This window comes from Vanessa tameamea, chromosome Z (assembly GCF_037043105.1).
Source record: "Vanessa tameamea isolate UH-Manoa-2023 chromosome Z, ilVanTame1 primary haplotype, whole genome shotgun sequence".
Taxonomy (NCBI): domain Eukaryota; kingdom Metazoa; phylum Arthropoda; class Insecta; order Lepidoptera; family Nymphalidae; genus Vanessa; species Vanessa tameamea.
The window spans coordinates 10,125,581-10,149,405 of NC_087341.1; the positions used below are offsets into that span (position 1 = coordinate 10,125,581).

The 23,825-nt window shown below is 30.6% G+C and overlaps 1 protein-coding gene across 4 annotated transcripts in view; it reads left to right on the plus strand.

The window, feature by feature from the left end:
* LOC113403416 (medium-chain specific acyl-CoA dehydrogenase, mitochondrial) overlaps window positions 1-23,825 on the plus strand; it is a 345,704-nt gene that overhangs the window by 167,452 nt on the left and 154,427 nt on the right. The window lies entirely within an intron of this gene.

The following is a 23,825-nucleotide window of genomic DNA, read 5'->3' on the forward strand; positions in this document are numbered from 1 at the left end:
GATTATTTTTTCACCATTAATATAAACTATATGTTATATGTTCAAAATATTTACTTGTAAACAAGATATGTCACTCTTGCTTGATTCCAGAATCCAGAATGCTAACATAACAATAATGACTTTTGATTGGGGATGTCGTCTAAAAAAATGTGTCAAAGTTATAAATTCGCGAATAAACAATTTATAAGGATATTTAAATAAAAGTTTAATATAATATTAAGAATTTCGACAGAACTGTATGGTATTTTCATAGAACTTGATTTAACTTTTTAATTCGTAAATAAAAGACCCCATACACTTGACGTGTGATTTTAAATATTAATTCTCAAATTTAAGTTTATGTAGTTATGGAAGCATAAAATATGTATAGTGTTTATAAGAACAGTTTATTTATCTAAAAGATTAAAATGATAAAAATAGAAAAAATATCCGTCCGACAGAAATAATTAATGAAACTAATCTAAGTTGAACTATTTAATATTGAACTCGAGAAAAGCTTAGGTTATTACTTAAATTTTATGTATATAAATATGATAATAAGGAAAGGTTATTTATTTATAAAATCATTTATTGATCATAGGCTGTGAGTTAGAGCTTAATAGAAGGGGAAGCTAGACCGACTGGCGCCGTAACACGCTACGTAACGAGGCGGGTTACCCATCCATGAGAAGTTAGCTCTTCAAATATCATAAACACAAACTGTTTAAAATCATAGGAGCCAAGAAAAATTTTACAATCGGCAACCCTATATCATTTGACATTTTATGACAAATTACTTTGAATGTTGACTCAGATTACAAAATAATGTCTTTACGACATTCTCCCTTCTAAAGTCCCTCGTCCTGAAAATGTTGAATCTTCAATTCAATTTCAATTTTGTTTATTCTTACGTAAATATAATAAAATTAAGCTGTAAATAGTCCAATTGAGTGTCATATTTTATTGTATATAGTTTAGAATACTAAAAAAATAAAATAAAATTAATAAAAATAAAGACTTACAACTTTATTCTAGCTGTTACGACCTTATACCGATAAAAACAGCGAGTTTTTTTATGGCATAGTTTAGCGGACGAGCATATGGGCAAATGGGCCACCTGATGGTAATTGATCATCACCGCCCATTCACATTGACGCTGTAAGAAATATTCACGATTCCTTACATCGCCAATGCGCCACCAACCTTGGAAACTAAGATGTTATGTTCCTTGTGCCTGTAGTTACACTGTCTCACTCACCTTTCGAACCGGAACACAACAATACTAAGTATTGCTGTTTAGCGGTAGAATATCTGATGAGAGGGTAGTACCTACCCAGACGGGCTTGCACAAAGCCCTGCCACCAAATAATTGAGGTTAATAAAGTAGTTCACAAGTCCCACATTCAATAGCAATAGTCCTCTAAATTCCTCTAAATTATTATTTTTTTATAATAAAAGATATCAAAATTACCGTGGGGATGTCTTTCATTATTTTTATCAAAATTAAAACATGGTGTAATTTAACGTCTTTCTTTACTTTAATTTCTCTTTCTTTTGTTTTTAATATCCTTTGCTTCATTTTGTATTTATTCTTCAGTCTTTACATTTTAATTTGCCTTTGTATGTATGACATTCATTACATATGTACATCTTCTGTTCAACGATCAGGAAAAATAAATCCACTTCTAAAAGACCATTTCGTTAATGCTGTCTGAAATGTCGTTTCGCCAATGGAACGCGTGTTTAAAAACATTGTTTTACATTTAACCTTCAAGGGTATATTTTTTCTTAATAGTTTCCTTGCACATATAGAAACAGCTTATATCGGCGTAGAAGTATATTCTTCTCAATTTTGTAAAGAACTGACTTGTGGTGTTGTGGTGAGGTTTCAATGAACTTGAACTTGTGAAATTCATTGTTAACGATGCCATAGGCAATAGATTTACAACATTTATAGATAAGATATAAATATTTTCAAATGTATATATATAAATGTCCTTGCCATGTCTAGTTGCAGCTTTTCATTTATTTCTGTTTCCTAATTTTTCGTCGAATTATCTAGTAGTTGAATTATCTTAACATGCCATCTTAACACTCAAGGAGCAAATACTAAATACTGAACATGACTACTGAAATACTATACTGAGAACCTATACATCAACTATACATTAAAACAATGAAATAAAAGAATTAAAGCAACTGCTTTGTTTTATTTCAGTTGAACGGCTGAAATACATTCTCTTAGACAGTTACATGACAAGTGAAGCGTCGGCCAGTTTAGAGAGTGTTAAGCTTTGATCAACCATACCACGGTGTAAAGCGAGTCAATAACTAATCTAAAGTGATCCAGAAAACTATTTCGACTTTAATAGTAATAGTCCTTTAGAAATACAACTTGAACATAAACAAGTAGGTGCATAGTAACAAACAGGGCCGGATCTACCGTATGGCTCTTTGGGCTTCAGCTCAGGGCCCCGTGGGTTCGAGGGGCCCCCAGCTAAGTCAAGTCAAAGTCAAAAATAGACGATAATGCGAAAGAATCCAACATTTTATTAAATTAAACAGATCGTATTGTTTGCAGCCCTGCGAATCCTGCCATTAATCAAACCCATTCAATTTAATTCAAGTCTACGTTCAGGTGTCTTAAGTGGGGCCCCTAAGTAGCCCAGGGCCCCCTAAACTCACGGTCCGGCCCTGATAACAAACACTGTTTTTGACTTATTTACACTATTCTGCGCCGCACATTTTCTTGTTATGTTTGTTGTTTATAATATTGTTTTAATTATGTATAATCATCTAATGTGGAACACAAATAATATCAAAATAAAGTCATTTTAAAAAATTTCGTACATCCAAATTTAATATAATAATATATTATCCATTACAGCTGTAACCACTGTGAAGCTGATTACTATTATGCCTTTATAATTTTTTTTAATATTAAAAAACCTATATTCTGAATTTGTACATATAATAGTCAAAAACAAACCAACGAAACTTCAACATTAAAATTCCACAAGGAGGTTTTAGATTTTATTCTTATAGAGACATATTTTTTTTAGCAAAAAAATCAACTCATATTTGGTTTTGCTAAACAAAATTTGACAAAAGTTATCGTATAGACATATATATGTAAAAAAATGTAATCCTATAGAAGCATTGATCTATTTCATACAATTAGTAGTTACATACAGTATATGCTACTTAAAACTATACCAACTGCTTCAATAAATATAATGTAGTAGTAGTATAACAAAATAAACTAGATTAATAAAGGTAGATTTACAAAACTTCAGATTCCGATGAAATAATTTCAGCGAATTAAACAAATATCAATATTAAAAACATTTACAAAATTAAAAACTACAAATATAAATACAACCAATTCTATAAAAGATAGAAGTTCTAGTAAATTCAAAATATCTCTTAACTATCCCTTCAATATTATAATAACAACTCTACGTAGACATGAAAACATATAAAATTAACATTAATTTTAAATTTCGACGACCTCCGTGGTCGAGTAGTGTGTACGCCGGTTTTCTTGGGTACACAACTCCCAGGTCTCGGGTTCGAATCCCGGCCGAGTCGATGTAGAAAAAGTTCATTAGTTTTCTATGTTGTCTTGGGTCTGGGTGTTTGTGGTACCGTCGTTACTTCTGATTTTCCATAACACAAGTGCTTTAGCTTCTTACATTGGGGTCAGAGTAATGTATGTGATGTTGTCCAATATTTATTTATTATTTAAACTTAAGATATTCGTAAATCATACTTGATCCCTGACGATAATCGAGTCTTCAAGGTCGACCTTAAGGCTAACAATAGGTGTAATCTGTTTCAGTGTCAGGCAAGCGTTTCTCACGTTAAACTTAGTCACATTATTACCAATATTTTATCTGTAAAAAAATCAAACACTGCTTTGGAATAAAATTAATTTTCCGAAAAATTAATATACCAACTCAATCATTTTCAAATTAACATTACATGTCTCATCATCATGTCATCAAAAAAGGAGTCGCGAGTCAGTGTGAGTTTACAAATGTAAATCTGACGCCACTAAAGAGATAGCGTTACCTCTTGTTTGTATTGCTTTTCTTACAAGGAGTTGATCTTTTCAAAATGTCATGTTGCTGGTGAAGATCGTCCAGATGACACTGGAAAAATAACAAAAGTATAATGTTACAAACTAATTGCACCGAAAACAATATATAACGTACGATATACTTACTGATGTTCTCGTCATAGCAGCCGTAATCTCTATAACAGTAGAATCTGAGAGTTGACCTGAAATCAAAGTTAGAACCTTCAGCTGTTACTTAAATTTGTTATTGTTATTAATTTGTCCAAATTATTTTACTTACCTTGTCCCGAGTTGGCCTTATTTGCGTGTGACTCGATCTACAAAAAATAAACTACATTTGAATACTTCTTACAAAAAGTTAGTATTGATTATGAAAGAATAACTGCATATACCAATATTTTGCTGATTAGACTAGGATCCGGGTGACGAACATGCACCAACATCCTCAGCATCCTGTTACTTTTAGTCATCGTTGTCGCCCATTGCTTTGTTTTCACTCTAAAAATTTTGGATCTTATATGACTATGAAGATAATAATCTGTGTATGCGCCAAGCAACAAGGTTAAGGTAGACCCCATCTCGCCAGGTATTGGTTTCGCAGTTCGTAGTAAACATATTTTTGTATAAATAATGTAATGAATAAAGTAAATACGAATAAGAAGAACATATAATAAAGCATTACTTACGATTTTCATTTAAACACAACAATGTACACTTAATTAAATTAATTTTTCACCTTTTTTACAAACTACACATTAATTTATTTAAATTATTAATTTAACAATTTACGTCACTATGTTAAAAACATAATTTAGAATAAATTACAAACTTATCAATAATAACTATCGATTCGAGGTCTCGTCTAAAATACTTCTGAATAATTGCTCTTGATTATAAATCATAAATTGAGCCAATAGCAATAATGGTATTTGTGAAAATCTAAAATGTTTACAAGACGATGAAAAAATATTATTCAGACGAAAGTTGAACACGAAGTCCATTACCGTTCTCTTTTTCTGTCTGAGAAATTTATAATTCGGTTTATACATTTATGTTAGGATTGACAGTACAAAGAGGAATCTTTATTTGATTTATAAAATAGTGATTATTAACAGATGTATCAATAGAAATGATGATGATGACTCATGATTTTGATAACTATCATAATTATCAAAATCATATGAGTCATCATAACTTAAAAAATTATGAATGGGAATTTTATGAATATTATAGAGCCGTAAACTTGAATAAATTATGACATTCAATATGGATTTTCATCGAATATGTTAAGTGGAATAAAGTTGTATTATAAACAAAGACATAGATCAAGAATTGTTAGTGACGTACAATATCGCTGAGCTATTAGCAAATTGCATAGATAAAATAATCTAAAGTTTGTTTATCTTTCTTTGATTGGAATAGACTATAGTAATTTTAGAACGTTAAAAATGTTTTATCCTTTATTACATTCTTTAACGTTTAACATGTTTAGAAATAATTTTATAAAATAATGGATGCCTGCCATCTAGTCGATAAGTTCTAGATGGACAATGAATGTAACAAACATTGTGAAGTTAATAAATTTGTACCATAGTCATGAATCGATACATTAAAATAAAAGCAGATTATTTCATTGTAATGATTTTTATTTATTTTAAGACATACATTATTTCTAATTTTTTCCTTAGTAACTATTATTTTAGTAATTAGTAACACTAAACAAATTATGTCAATCACATCGCTGCAATCTATTACGGAACAATACCTCATCGTTACCAAAGGCTACATAAATGACACCGAATTTGAAGAAATACGTGAGTTTATGTTCGCGATAATATTACACATTAAAGCACAATTTACAAAAGCAATAGCAAACTCACCGTACAATCATTTAAAAAAAAAATTAAATAGATAAATAGTCACTTCGTAATTATGCATTAATTAAAATCAAGAATGTTAATTATAAAATCGTCTAAAATAATAACTACATAAAAGTATTGCCATACTTAAAATATATTTGTAAAATATTTATTTACTACTGTAGTGTAAGTGAATATTGCCCGCACTGGATATTAATAAAATAGATACATAAATTTGTCAATTATAAAAAAATATCACTTAATTAATAATGAGTTTTATAAACTTAAAGTAACAACCAAGTTGCTTGCAAGTCACAAATACGTTTAATTTATCTGAAATGAAATAATACACCAAAATAAAAACTGACATTTTACATTCACTATGATAAACAGTTTCTATCTGAATTCATTAAAAAAATATATAAAATATATAGAAAATAGTGGTCATAAATAATATGACAGTATCCAAATATTTATGCTGAATTAAGGAATCATTTTTTCGCGCAAATACCAAATCGCCAGTGCGTATACATACATAGCATTGCAAGTCATGGTATCTTTCGCAGTGCGGGCCAGCTCTTATTCTACGGTTTGTATTTAATAAAATACTATAAGCTTGCCATTATTAAAACAATGTAATAATTAAAACATTTATTAAAATTAAATTGACTTTCCCTGTCGCCATTCCATTCATATTAAATTTAATAAGTTCAAACTAGTTTTACAAAAAAAGTTTAGCAAAATAACATTATACTAACAGAATAATTGATTAAAGTTTTCGTTCTAATAAAAACAATATAGTTATTTAAAAACACTAATGACCTCGTAGAACTATATCACTAACAACATAAAAAAATAGGTTCTATGACTTTCCATATCATAACATTTTTGCCAAAAATGGATTTTCCAGTTTTTCTTCTTTTCTCGTGCGTTGTAATTCACGAAAAATAGGATATATAAATTTTCAAGCTCAATGACATTTTTTTCTGTATAATTATCATTAAAATAATTACCTAGATCTTTAACTCTAACATCGTATTTGTTATTGTGTACATTTTTATAGTATTTTTTTATAGTGTAAATTGCGAGAAGTTGTTAATATTCAGAACAATCAATTTTTAATTATGAAAATAAAATAAATCTTTAAGTCATAGAACCAAGATTGTTGCTTATGATGTCAGTAATATGGTCAATTAACCCTGTATACATAATAATTATTAACAAAAAATATAATCCTAAAGAGCACTTATTATAAAAAATAAAGATATACAATACTACAAAAAGAAGTCTTTCCATTTCTCGCTCGATTAATTTCTAAACACAGTCATTTCTCGGGACAAACCTTTATTAAATATTAGTCGGATTATCATACCGTGCGACCAGCCTACGGAACAAAGAAACAAACCGACACTAAATGCATCATCAATACGTAACATCCATTTTATTACTAATGTCAATACCCTACCAATTAATATATACATATAGAGGTCAAGTTAAATAAAAGTATTATATAATAATAGCAATAAAATACGTGAAGATGCTTTTGGTTTGTTGTAGCAAAACAGTCTCTCATGACACGTGAAGCACCGACAAAATCAGAAAACGCGGTCACCGCGCGATAGTAACCAATCCAAATTTGGATCGAGAAAACTCTTATTTAAGAAAAACAATACAAAGATACACTACATCATAAATTACTTTTTATATTAACTTATCACTACTTAGTTAACATCAATACACCAACAATCGTAATGTAAATACATCAATACACCAATTATTATTAAAGTCGATTAACTACATGTTAAAGTGTAATTAGTTGTGTATTTAAATAATAATCATTTAAAACAATGGACCGTTTGAGCTATAAAATAAGTCACCTTAAGGGTCAAATAGGTGAATATACTTTTGGTTTGTAGTAAAAAAGTGACACTCTAACTTTGTTACATGACGCTTGAAGAGTCAACAAGGTTAGAAAGTGTTAACGCGTGAATGACTAATCTAAAAGGGATCGAGAAAACTCTTTCGCCTGTAATAATAATAGTCTTTTTGAAATACAATTCGAATATAAAAAAGTCCATAAATACCCTTTGCTTTTAATTTATCGTTAGTAAACTTTTTATGTACATTCTACTCTGTGCCACATAGTTTCTTATAATGTTTTAATATTTTTATTAAAATCTTGTATAATCATAATATTTGTAGATCAAAAGTTACAGGATTAGTAATTGTAACTAATCCTGAAATAAGCATAATATTTACTCTGGCAATTCTCGATTTAAATTGTGGCATCATACGATATGAAAAATCTGTATGATCATAATGACCTTACATCAAAGTACCTTGTATTAATCCGATTTTATTTTGGTAGATCGTAGAACTTGTGCTACGTTAAACTATTAATGTTATAATTTTCACGAATCAAAAATAGAAGCTACAAACTCGTATGCTAAGGAATAGTAGTAACTTGATCCTTCATCAAACTAGACATGCGATTTTCGCTATGAAATTTATTAATACAATGACGGAGTAGTGTATATATTGATTATAATTTTTTTTTTAACTAGTTACATATCCACTAACACGAGTATAATATCTTATCTTCAAAATAGAGTCCTACATCAAAAATCCACTTAGAGCTTCTTAGAACTTAATATTTAAAGAGACATATTTTACTTGGCAACAATTCTACACTTTTTTTTCAATAGACAAATATTAACCTACTAGTATCTTTGAATCTTTATCAGCTGTAGCTGTGTAATATATGCTACTTAAAAAATACCAAATAATATATAATAATTACTATATAATTATGTATATAAAATAGTTTTAATAACTTAAACCCATATAAACAAAGATTGATTAACGTTATTTTGTATCAAGATTAATAATCCCTATTTGAGCGATTTTATTACGTTAATATATATTGTAAAATTTAAAATGAAAAAAAAATATTCCCTAAATACAACCGATTCTATAGAAATATTGACATAGAAGTTCTAATACACTGAGAATATTTTTTAACTTATAGCTAACAATCAATTTAATACCATTGTAAGATCTTGAACATAAAAGTAAAATTGATTTTAAACTTAAAATATTCATAAATCATACTTAATGAAGGGACGAGCATCGCATCTTCGAAAACAAGTTTAAGCTTGATCATCGTCGTCTTGCTCCGAATCTTCCTTCTGCAATAAATTGTTAAAAATGAACATGAGTTACACAAGTAAATAATATTCATTGTACTGTGAAATTGAAAATAAATTTTATAAGCCGGAGCTTATGACGTAAAGCAAATGTCATTAAAGATTGAAGTACCTTTTGTTTAAATTTATTTTCATACGAAGAGTTACCCTTTTCGATAGTTTGTGAAGCATTCGGTGGTGCCATTCCAGAAGGTCCTGAAGACGCTGGTATAAGATAATAATAAGATAATAATATTACAAACAATATCGTATCACACAAATACTAATGTTAAAGGATGCTTACTCTCATCATCCGAGATTTCTATAACATTTGTATCCGATGGTGGACCTAAAATCAAAGTTTAAAATTTAGTTGTTTTCTGTCTTAGTTGTTAAAACTGTATAAAGTTGTTTTATTGTCCTTACCCTGTGAATTGTCTGGCTCTGTTTCTGTTCTAATATCTGACTGAGACAGTCCATCGCATGAATCGATCAATTTATTGATCTACAAAATGAAAATGACAGATGAAGATTCTTAATTTAGCACAGTATAATTTCCTAACAAAAACATAAACAAGAAACGTATTTACCACTGCTTGAGAGATCACATTTGGTATCAGAGCAGCTTCCTCAGTTTCTTCTTCACTTTCTTCGTTCCTGTTACTTAACCTGTATGTACTCTACAAATTTGAAAAAAATATTATAGTAAGTGCATTTTCTGTTGCAATTGCTTAAAAATATTTAGAGTAAACGAAGAAATTAAAAATGAAGCGTTAAAATAGACATTATGGGTACTTGGACGTTTTGCTACTCAGACTAAGTGATCATAAGCCAACGTTATTACAGGATTAAATTTTGTAATTATCAATTGAATACATATTTATAGTCCATTATGCCGATTTCGAATATCGATCGTGTATCGAATCATTCTTCAATGGTTAATAAAGTTATAAATTTATATTTGATATGAATCAGTTTAATAACATAATAAAACTTTGTAGGCTGATATAACGACACATGAGTGAGTAAAATTTGTCGTATACTTAAAATATTCATACATCATACCTCATCAGTAAAAAAACACATGTTTTTACGAGCGAGCATTAGTTTTAACGTATAGGAGTATAACGTCATTTCATCATTATTCATTCTGTAACAAACGACAAACATTTTTCTATAATAAAATTAATTTATGGTAAACTATTTAACAACAACGTACAACAACGAATTAAAATCAAAAGTAATTCGTTTTCAAATTATTTTACACTTCAAATTAAATTATATTTAAAATTAAAGTCTACATAATACTGTGCAAAATTAGTAACGTAAAACTGACGCCATACGTATTATCGATCGGGCGTTGTGCATTAGTTGATGCCCGAGACGAAGGTCCTGCTGCGGACGCTGAAAAAATTAGAAGATAATATCATTAAATATAATTGAATCTCAGGCGATGTATAGCGCACATTAGACTCACCATTACTCTCCTCATCCGAGATCTCTATAATAGTAGAATCCGAACGCTGATCTGAAATCAAAGTTCACAACTTCAGTTGTTATCTGACTTTGTTAGCAAAATTATAGATTATTGTTTTATTATCCTTACTCTGCCCAGAATTGATGTTATTTGGGAGTGGCCTATTTGTCAGCCAGCATCGTGCTTTGTTAATTTGTTCCGTCAATCTACGGATCTGCAAAATAAAACGTTTGAATGTTTTACTATTATATTTATGTCAACAAAAGACAAAAAAAAAATCAATAATTGCATCTCACGTTTTCATTGGACTGGCGGGTCACGTTTGGATCTGAAACACTAGCCGGCGACGTATGTTGTCCAGCTCTCCCGGTGTCCTCCCTATTCTCGTCGTTGTTATTTATCGTAGATACAGTCTACAATTTTGTAAATGTATTTATAAATATGTTAATAAAATGTGCATCTATGTGTCAATCTATTACATGTAAAATTCCCCCCTGACAGGAATTATCATGTGCTGTTACTATAATAATGTCCGCGAAAGCAATAAAATTAATCACAATAACAGTCACTTAACTCCTATTTACAAAAAATAAATGAACGTAACTTTTATATTATGCTCAATATTCCAAAGTAATTTTAGTGAACTCAATATTAATATTAATGTTTAAGAATATTTGGAAAATTTATTAAGATTTTAATTAAAATAAAATAATACCATCAATACCTACAACAAATTCTACAGAATTATAGTCCTTGAAGGTGTTGCTACATTCCGAAAATTTTATAACTTTCATCCTAATATTCTAATGATAACTCCTTTGGCAGATAAAGTCGTTTTTTTTTTATGGCATTGGTTGGCGGACGTGCATATGGGCCACCTGATGGTAAGTGGTCACCACCGCCCATAGACAAAGGCGTTGTAAGAAATATTAACCATTCCTTACATCGCCTATGCGCCACCAACCTTGGGAACTAAGATGTTATGTCCCTTGTGCCTGTGATTACACTGGCTCACTCACCCTTCTAACCGGAACACAACAATACAGTGTACTGTTATTTGGCGGTAGAATATCTGATGAGTGGGTGGTACCTACCCAGACGGGCTTGCACAAAGCCCTACCACCAAGTAAATATAATTAAAATTAGTTCCCAATTTAAAAAAAAAAACATACCTGATCAGTGACCGTCGAATCTGGTGGAATTAATTTAAATCTTAATTTATAAAGAGTCATAACACCTCCGATCTTCCTTCTGAAAATAAATAAATATTGTTCTAGAAAAAAATTAATTTATGGTAAATTGTGTTAAAATTAACATCAAAATTAATTCGTTTCCAAATTAACATTACAAGACTGCATAAAACTGTGTGTGCTTAGTAAGGGAAAGATGACGACATTAAATATTTCATTACTTTCTTTCGGAGTGTAGTGCTGCATTCGAAGGTCCTGGAAATAAAATAAGAGAAATATATTACATATAATTGCATGTATAACTTTAGACGATGAATTACGAACAAGATACTTACCATTACTTTCCTCATCCGAGATCTCGATAATAGCAGAATCTGAGGGCTCATCTGAAATTAAAGCTTACAACTTCAGTTCGTGACTTGGTTATTAGTATTGGAGATATTATGTTTAGTATGGTCCTTACCATGACCAGTATTGCCTGATTGGCCTGATTGCTCTTCCGTTGTAGATTGCGAGGGGCCGGCACTATTATCGACCTGAAAAAAAAAAATATAACTTACGTTGCAATTACTATTTATAAACAACAAACATATAAATCAATAATTGCATATACATATACCAATGGTTCGATCATGTTTGAATCCGGAACACGACTCGTTGACGAAGATTGTTCGGCTCTTCCATTGTCGTCGTCGTTGGGCGTTATTCTGTTACTAATCTATAAATTAGGAAAATGGGGTGAATTATATTGGATCAATATTAATAACTATATGTAGCGTTCTGTGTGGATATTTCGGTCCACTCTTTCCCATTGTACACGACCATTGGCTCCCTAGAAAGATAACCTATATACTGATCCGTAGTTCATATTGATTGGGCATCCAAGAACATTCGGTTTCTTTCCAACATACTCGCCATTATAAAATCCATAAAGACACGATTTTTGCTGATCATTAACGGTTATTAATACATATGCGTCAAACATCTATCCGTTTTATATTCATAGGCGTGCTACGTCTTCTTGATCAATGTTGATCCGCGCTTGGCACTTGAGCTTAAACTTAGGCACTCAGGCGCGGCGGGCGGCTTGTCAGTGCTTAATGTGGTTGTATTCTTACGTGTGTGTTTTTTTAAGCTACCACGGATAAGCAATTTATTATCTAATGTTGGGAAGTTATTCGAAAATAATTTTTCATGTTAAATTGAATAGTTACAAATATATTACCAGTTACATTTATTATAAAAAAAAATTATTTATTAATGCGTTTATTATCTACCAATGTTACATACAATTGAAAACATTTGTTATCGACTTTATGAGCAAATAGGTATGAATTAATTTTTAATTTACGTATAACGTGTGCTTAGAGATGTTGATAATAGTGATCGATAAATTGGAATTTAATTCGGACAGAATCGCCAGCATCGTCCTACCCGTAAAACATAACCAACTTAAAATTACGTTACCTTAAGTTATGGGGTTGAATTACTCCGTCGCGACGGAAAAAATATTCGCCACAGTTTCGCCTGCAAGGAATTGCGTCGCTGAGACAAACAGGTCCTGAGTAATTATGTGTGGATGAATACATGAGGATGGCTATGGTTGCAAAAAAGCAGTTCAACGCCGGTCGTCTGCTTGTAGAATGGAGCTCGGCCAAAATGTGGGTACCTAGGCACCCAAACCACCACTATGTTACGGACGGCACCAAGTTAAGGAGACAGCAGCCATGTCAAGATTAGTGACGAACTCTTCTTTCTCCAGACCAATAACAACCTTAGTGCAGGGGCTTAGGATCTACTATTGCAGTTCATGGTGGAGTGGAAAATCGATCTGGCTATGGCCTGGTAATCTAGTTATGTTTCTGAATTGAGAGGTCACTTCGATATTTTTCTCGATTCTATCAGAGATCTTATGGCAGTTGCCGAAACCGATGGTTGTTCTCAGTTACTTCAATACTAAATTGTGTGTCTGGGGAAAAGCTGCCAAAAACCCTAGAAAGAGGGCTGCCAAGCGTGGCCACCAGCCTGTCTGTTCCCAACAGCAAAGCAATAAAAGAACATCGTATTTGACGGACCCATAGATGCCCCGTCCTTCCCGGTATAGTGTTATGCTATACGGTGACAGAACATTTCTAAGAGGCGACCCACTAGGCTGGAATCAATCTTCTGCGGAGACTGCAGAGAGTCAAAGGGGTCTGAGCGAAACGAGCTTACCGTACGGCGTCGTGGATGGCGGCAACATTTCTCGCCATTGATCCACCCTGGGAACTACAGGCGGAGGTACTTGCGGAAGTGTAAAAGGAAATGTTAATTTTTCGGTTGGAAATGAAATCAAGCGGTAAACTTTCAGGGTTGGGAAAGGAAGAGCACAGATTAAGCCCTTAATATAATACAATCGAATTGAGAACCAAATTCTGGTCATAGTATTTTATGCTTGTTAACTCAGAACTACTTCATTTATGAATCGATTTATAAAATACTTCTTTTATTGTAAAGGATAGACTATAAATCATATATTTATCCAAGTCTGACGATGGTATTCGTAAGGAACTGAAGGAACCTACAATGTTGTAATCATACGTATAGCAGTTTAGGCATTCTTAACGCAACATTAGGCATTTGCATTTAGAAAGTAAGTGAAATGGAATTGATGATAAGGACCGCAGATGGTCAATGGTGATGATGGACCCTCAATTATGGATTAGTAGGCATTTCAGTGATGTGTAATATAGGCTAAAGTAGCTAAGTGATTATGATGAAACAATACAAATAAATAGTATTCATGGAAAAACTGATCTAATGTCCCTGTACGGGCGCCAGTTTTGAAGTAAGGTCTCGTTCATATAATATAATTGAGTTCAAAATTAATAGGCTTATGACGATATATAATTAGTTTAAGGAGTTTTGTTGGTCACCTATTGGCTGAAGAGTCCAGCAGGAGTAAAGACAAAAACTCAAATAACAAGACATGTTGTCGTCGCTACGAAATTCATTAAAACTGTGACGGTATGAGATATTTTCTTATATTCAGATACCAAATTATCTATAATGTCAATCCAAGTAATATACTATGTATATATATATGTAAAGAAAAAAATGTATTTTTCTTTAATTTTAATTCCGCGCATCAACCGTCATCGAACGCGCAGTGACATGACAACTAAATTTTGTTAGCCATGAAAAATATTATCAATCTCGTAATTGTAAAAAGTAAAGTATAAAGTATCTTGTGATTTAGGAACAGACATTGTTAATAAATAAACATTAAATGTCGTTTCTCTTTTTACAGGTATGTAAATATTATTTTTGTAAAAATTCGTAGGTAAATACAAACTTTTATTTTATTCTTTCTTATTGTAAAATTAAACAAATAAATCTCTTTTTACAGAGAAACTCAATTGTGTTTCATTAACTGTGTCGTCCTAATAAAAAGAATACTAGAAAAAAACTTATATATATATATATACATAGTATATATATATATACATAGTATATTAATCTTATTTCTCAAAAAATATTTCCTATAAAATTGTATAATATCCTTAACTCCTATTTACAAAAATACATGAACGTAATTTTTATATCATGCTCAATAATCCAAAATATTTTTAGTGAACTTAATATTAACGCTATATGTTGAAGAATATTTGAAAATTTATTAAAATTTTAATATAAAAAAATAATACCATCAAATTCTATAGAATTATAGTCATTGATGGTCTTGCTACATTCCGAAAATTTTATAACTTGTATCCTAAAATTCTAATGATAACTCAAAGACAAAGACGTATAATTAAAATTAGTTCCCATTTAAAAAAAATCATACCTGATCAGTGACCGACGAGTCTAGTCCGACTATGTTAAATCGCAATTTGTATACCGTCATTCTCGCAGAATACAACCTCCTGTAAAAAAAAACAAAAAATATTCTAGAATAAAATAAATCTATAGTAAAATGTTTAAAAATTAACATCAAAATTAATTTGTTTCCAAATTAACATTACAAGTCTGCATAAAACTTTGTGAGCTTAATACGGGAAAAATGACGCCATTAAATATTTTATTACTTTCTTTCGGCGGGTAGGGCTGCATTCGAAGGTCCTGAAGATGCTGAAAAAAAAATAGAAATATATTACATAATTATAATTGCATGTATAACTTTTGACGATGAATTACGAACAAGATACTTACCATTACTTTCCTCATCCGAGATCTCGATAATAGCAGAATCTGAGGGCTCATCTGAAATTAAAGTTTACAACTTCAGTTGTTTTCTGACTTTGTAAATAGAATTTAAGATATGTTTAGTAGTTTCCTTACCATGACCAGAATTGTCCTTATCTGGGCATGATTGCTCTTCCGTGGTGGATTGCGACTGGCCGGCATTATTATCGACCTGAAAAAAAAGGTATTTTTTTAACAATTATTATTTATAAACAACAAAGACATAAATCAATAAATGCATATACCACTGATTCGCAGATCATGCTTGAATCCGGACGATATTGGTTGGACGAACATTGTTCATCACTTCCAGTAATCTCCATAATCTCGTCTTTGTCGCTCATGATTTCGTTTTTATTCTACTGAATTAGAAAAAAATATTACGTTAATTTTTAACATATACAATTTATGTTATTTGTTTCAAAGTTGAAATCAAAAAGGTTTTGGTTCTCAAGGTAAAATATATTTTATCGATGTCAATAATATGTACATGCGCAAAGCTACTGCAAGGTTAATGCAGTTCGATGAAGGTGCTACCTTGCCGGGTGTTGCATCTGCGCAGACCACCCCGTCCTTTTTGTACCTATATTATCCTCGACGTCGATAAAATTAACCGTAACCAAATCAATTGCATTATTGGTTTGAATGTTTTAATAGTCGAATGGAAACCTTAATATAGTTATTTAAAGCTCGAGTTACTCAAATAATAAAAACAATAAATATTTCTTTTAATTTATAATATACTGAACTATCTAATAAATATTATTAATAATTAATTGAATTAGAATTGTTTTTAATTTATAATATGAATATATTAAGCAAAACTATATTTGCAAATAACAAAACAAATTAAGTACAAAGACGAATACCAATAACATTAATAATAATAGAAATTTAATAGAAATCAATTACTTACGATCTTATTTAACCACAAACACTTTGTAAATTATATTGTATAAATATATATACAATCAATGAATTATCACCTTTATTTCAAACTGCACTTTACAATGTTCTACGTATTAATTTTACGGGACCTCGCTCAAGACTGAATATGGAACCAGAATGCATATGTTGCACTTATTAAAAATGACTATCGATTTTTAAGGATGTCATATAAAAAAATTAGCTAAATTTATAAAATATCATTCTTTCATAGACAATGTAATAAGATGCCAAAAATAGAGCATTATTTTACCACTTTTTACAAATTATTATTTTGATTTCTATAACAAGATGTAAATTTAAACGTGAACCGATGAAAAAATAAAGCCATTTAAAATAAGCTGATTTAAATTTGATGAAGATATATTATTATTTAGAAACAATTGTAAGCCTTTCCTTCACGTCTCTCTCAATCTGATAATTATTTATTAATATATATATATATTTATTCATATACATTTTTTACTCAAAAATAAAATCAAGAGTCCTCAAAAGAAACGATAAAACAGTGATTATTACCAAAAATATCTAGAATTGATACTAAATGACATCATTTTATGAGTAATAGATCTTGTTAAATCAAGATTAAAACCCTTATATGCAGCTGGGCAAATAATTAAAAAAAGCTCTAATATTATTTGACAAGCAGTGACAAATGACAATTACTGACAGCAAGATTTATGACTTTTTTAGTAGTTCTCACGATACAACAACTTATCAAAAAAACCGTACCGAAGGAAATAAATTATACTATATCAGAAAGAAGAAAAGTAATTTCATGCTGACAAAAAAATTTTAACTCAGTGCCATACTAGAACGGCCATTCTCCTTTATTTTTAAAGTGTTCATTTCATGACATTATGTTTCAGAGACACAATCACTCATGACCGGATTTTCCCGTAGTTCTTGGAAAGAAACAAACGTGATCATACAGGTTACATTACCCGTAAGCATATTATGTAAATCACATCGCTGAAACGGTGTTCTCGTCGTGGCCACGGGCTACAAGGATTTATTGATTCTGAAACGTCATGCGTGCGCACATGTTCCGTTTCACGTTTAAAAATCACCAAATTAAACAAACAAATACAAAAGTGAATGATAATATTTAAAAACTGGGAATTTTAATTATATATAAATCATGTAGAAATTCAGTTAATTGAATAATATCAACGAGGTAAACTATATTTTTCTTTAATTAAACCAAAAATTAAAGACTCATAATAAAAAATAAAACAGCAAATACTTATTATACTTATCCTTCCTTTATTATCAGTAAAATAATCTTACTAGAAAATATTATTATCGTAGAATTTGGTGTGACCTAATGCTATCAATAAATGGCAACGAATAATTTTAATGGTAACTTTTATCACATACATTAAAGGTTTGAATCGAATTCACATCACAAGAGATTGTGATGTCTATTTCATTTGCAAATACTGCTGCTGCTGTACGAAATCATGAGGTTAGTTCGCGCCGCAAAATCTCAAAATCTATATTAATCTCGTTACTGAATTTCACGCTACATGCGCTAGGCATAAAATCCTTTTCAATTTTCGACTGAGACACATCTAAACTGGTCTAAGCTGGACTGTAGAAGTAAAGTCTTATTTTATCTGTTACTGAGATCTTCATCTCAGATAACATACTGAACTCTTAACGACGAGGCCTTTTAAATATATATTTTTTCTTATATTTATATCGCAAAACGGTGCAGCATGCAAATGTGTAGAATATCATGTAGCTGTAAATCTATGTATGCACAATATAGTAAAAAAAATATGTGATAATGAAATCCGCATTTTATCGCATTGTATGGAATCACTTTATTCGTGCAAAAATTAAATCGTCAGTGCGTGTACGTTTTATATTTATAGCATTACAATTAACGGTACTTTTCACAGTGCGAGCTAGGTCATATTCGAAGATCGTTTACAAAAAAATAATGTTTCTAATTTTTTTTTTTTATAATCATTAAAAGCGTTAAATTAATAAAATAATTTTGTATTTAAAACATTTAATTAATTTATATTATTTAAATAAATGCTTCTTTTTCTCATTTCTGTTTCCATTCATGTTATTAAAATGAATTAATTCAAAGTAATTAAATTGTTTTTAAAACTTAAACTAATTTTAAAATATTTTATTTACAATATGCAACATGGAACAAATCGCCAAATTTCCTACTAAAATGTGCGAAATTGATATTTTCTTATATATATAATTTGAATTTAAATATGCAAAATTATGAAAGAAATATATTTTTATATATTGAATGATGATATGTCATGTACATGCTACTTACAAATTATAAAGAAGGAGAGTTCATTCTACATTTATTTCATAGGATTTTTAATCATAGCACTTACTTCGAGAGATACAATTACTCAGAAACGAATACCACCCGAGAGAGCCGAGATGGCACAATGGTTAGAAAGCGTGCATCTTAATCGACGATTGCGGGTTCAAACCCAGGCAAGTAACCTGTCTCTAATTTCAACGAAATTCTGCCACATATGTATCCACCAGCCTGCATTGGAGCAGCGTGGAGGAATATGCTCCAAATCTGCTCCTCAAACGGAGAGGAAGCCTTAGCCCAGCAGTGGTAAATTTACAGGCTGTTAATGTCATCTATATGTATGTTTCTTAGTAAGGAGCGTTTACAATAAGTCTTAATACATATAAGCATATAATCTCAATAAGCCGCTGAAGCTTACTATGCATCTGAGTACCTAATCATTGCCACAAAACAGCAGAATTATTGAACCTGACCCGACAAACAAGCGCAAATGTTCCGTTTTACGATTAATAATATAAATTTAAAAGTAACTAACGGACACAAAAGTAGAACACAATAATTTCATAACCAAATTTCATTCAGATCCGTGTGGCCGCTTTGGCGTGATTGATTAACAAACGTCCATCCATCCTAACTTTCGCATTTTTAATATACCTAATAATAGTAAGATACTTAATACTGACTAAGTACCTATAAGGGTGCGTTATCAAGCGATATCGTGTTCATTTTCGATGTGAATACGAATTGCAATTAATTTACACGATCATACGTAAAATAATACGGGCACAGATATTGGCTGTTTCGTTAGCTAGATATAAGGCCATTGATCTTGAGGTCCTGGTTTCAAACCCCAGGTCGGGCCGATAAAAAGTTATTGGGTTTTTGTGTTGAAAAGTTCTCAATATCGATCCGAAGTCTGAAAATTGGAACTGTTAACATTCCTTGCCTCGAATAGAACGTACAGCCGTTGGTCCTAAGCCCGAATTGTTTCTGGTCGTGGCGTTTTTACCGCCCTGTCGGACTATAATAGTGCACCTATGTTTGCAAACTTGTGCACTACAACAAATCCGGTGGAGTTGACTGGTCGCCCTTGAGAATACTCGTGGTTGAAATTAGTGAGGTCGCACTGTGTAATCACAAGAATTTTATTTGAATCCCTTTCCTGAATTCACTTTACATCATATATTATAATATACTATAAGTACATTATTATTTTTAAAAATAAACATAAAATATACAATATATTCATAACATTTAAAAAAAATCGTATTGCAAACAAGCTCTTTTACAAACACATATAGTCTGGTTATTAGTTAATTTTTGTTTTATATTATTATTATAAGTTTGCAGATATTGAAACAATTTTACATTCAAAACATTTATTAATATTTAATTTCTCGTTCCCTGTTTCCATTCCATTCGATTATACAATAATATTTGATAATATATAAAACAATACTTCATACTAATAATAACAACATATAGGACGAAATTATTAATTCTAGTTAAAACAATTTAAATATCAAAAACCTGATTAAAAATAAATAGTTTCAAATTCGTTCCTAATAATAAATATATATAAAATTATATTATGATTTCTTTTTCCATATCACACTTGCCCTGCAAATGTAATCGTATCCCCTAAATCAGAAACATGTCACATTTTACACATATAAGGTCAACAACAATATCTTAACACATCGATTCATTAATATAATTATAGGCGATTAATTACATGTACACTTAGTTGTTATGTTAAATAAAAATATATTTAAATAACGAACCGGTAAGGAAATAAAATGTGTAAAGTAGATTGATGATATGAATTTATGACAAAAGTTGAAGATTTGTAATAGAAATACTGACACCCTCTTACACCGTTACGGCTAGTTTATAGAGTGTAACCGTGGTAGTAAGTAACTAAACTAAAGGGATCGAGAAAACTCTTTCGCCTGTAGCAATAATATCCTTTATCAATACAACTCGTATATAAACAAGTCCATAAATAACCTTTGATTTTAATTTATCGCTAGTTAACATTTAGACACTACTCCGATCCACATAGTTTCCTTCAATATAGTTTTTTACATATTATTATAATCTTGTATTCATACTTCATACACTTTTCAAATCAAAGTCACAATAATAGTCATTTTATTATAGCGTTTACCATATTTAAAGAAGTGTATTGTACATTAAAACTTTAACTTCTGCAATGATCCACATATATCGTAACATTTACCACAAAAGTTCTCTAAATAAATTGTTGCATCATACTATACGAACAATCTATAATAATCTGTAATCTGATCATAACGTTCATATATAATTATTCACTCAGAAAGGAACTCCCTCCACGTTAAATAATCGGCGTTCATTTTATATATTGATAGCGTAAGCCGATTTTTGTCCCAGTGATTATATTGGACGATAGTTGCACATAAAAGATCGGTTATGGTCTCATTTCGAAGAGCTCCAATCGTAAATGTGCAGAAAATTTAAGAGGATTCTTGATTGCGATTCACTAAATTGTTACGATTTAACAAAGAATTCATTTTAGAGAGCCGAAAAAGTTACAAGCCGGTTAGAGAGCAGAGTACCTACAGCGAATGCATAAGAAATGTACAAAATGAAAGTAAATTGTTTTCGACAAACTCCAATTCTATATGTGTCTGTAACTATTTGACAGTAAAAAATTCATTTAAATAAGGTTTCATAATTTTGGCGCCAAATGTAGATGAAGTCTTACAGTTTACAATGAAATTAAATCAAAATAATCATAGATTACAAAATTTCTAAAAAATCTTTTGAATAATATTTGAAGTTTCGCGGGAGACCCACTAATTAATTATTATTGAGGGACGTTCGTGCTTACAAAGTGTCTAAGTGTACGTGAGACGATTAAAATAAGAGCAAAGACAGCAAGAAAATAAAAAAAGATCATATCTTCGTAATAAACCTTGCTTTTAAGTTTCACGTGTAGTTTAAAGTGGAGGGACTTTCGTTAGTAAATACGATACGAATACGATCGCTTCAAAATATCCAGTATCATTCCGTTCTTACGTATATATAGAAACAAAAGAAGAACCCGAGCTGATAAAGATCGGCTAATCATGCGCTGTTCCCTACGAAATTTCTAAAGATGGTATATGGAATAGTTTTACATTGATAAAAATATGTTCTTTAAATATTACTATCAATATCCACTTGTATACAAAAGTTATCTCCAAAATAGCGAAACTCCAAAATCGACAGAGAGCTCCTAACTTTATACATACACAGACATATTTTTCTTTGTGTAATATTTACTTACACTATTTATACTTCACAACATTTTAAAATTTATCCTATTCAATAATAGTAATATAATATCCTACTTTAAAATATACCAAATAATAATATATATAAAGTATCTATAACAACTTAATTCTATTCAGTGTTAACAAAGTATAGTTTAATAAATATAATAAACAATATTTATAATTTAAAAATTAATACTGAATATAATAATAGAGCTGAGATGGCCTAGTGGTTAGAACGCGTGCATCTAAACCGATGATTTTGAGTTCAAACCCAGACAAGCACCACTGAATTTTCATGTGCTTAATTTGTGTTTATAATTCATCTCGTGCTCGGCGGTGAAGGAAAGCATCGTGAGGAAACCTGCATATGTCTAATTTCAACGAAATTCGGCCACATGTGTATTCCACCAACCAGCGTTGGAGCAGCGTGGTGGAATATGCTCCAAAGGGAGAGGAGGCCTTATCCCAGCAGTGGGAAATTTACAGGCTGTTAACGTAATTTAATAACATTTCGAAACAATTCGAACGAATTAGATACCAATATTAAACAAAAACTCAAAATAATGATGTATATAATAGTACCTATAGATGTATATATATAATAGACCTTATTTTATACAAACGTAGTGATAGAAATTTTAGTACATTCGGAATATTTTAGAACTTACAGCTATCAATCAGTTTAAAATCTCGATAGACAGTTATAAATACGATTTTAAACGAAACTCAGTTTTTAATTATAAATATGCATGATCATACTTGATCAAAGACGAGGATCGAGTCTTCAAGGAGGGACTTATGGCTTATACTTGCGATCTGTTTCAGCGTCAGGCAAACGTTTGTCTCGTTTAATATCATCATCTCTCCACCAATCTTCCTTCTGTAAAGAAACATACATTGTATTTAAATAAAATAACTATCGATAAACTTTTTAAAAGTTAACATCGCAAATAACTCATTTTTAAATTATGTATGAGCTTAGTCATGTAAAGCTGAAGCCATCGCCATTGAATAATTGTTTACCTCTTGTTTGTATTTCTTCTTAGATTTCTTTTCATATAAGAAGTTGCTCTTCTCGAAAGGTCGAGGTGCATTCGCTGATGCCGGTGACGAAGGTTCTGAGGAACCTGGAAAAAATAATACGAAAATACTAACACATACTACAATTGAGCACACACAACCTGCTTATGTACAAGATACTAACAGTTGCTCTCGTCATCAAAGATTTCTGTACTTGATAATTCCAAGAATTTTCGTGAAACCAAAGTAAAAAATTTAATT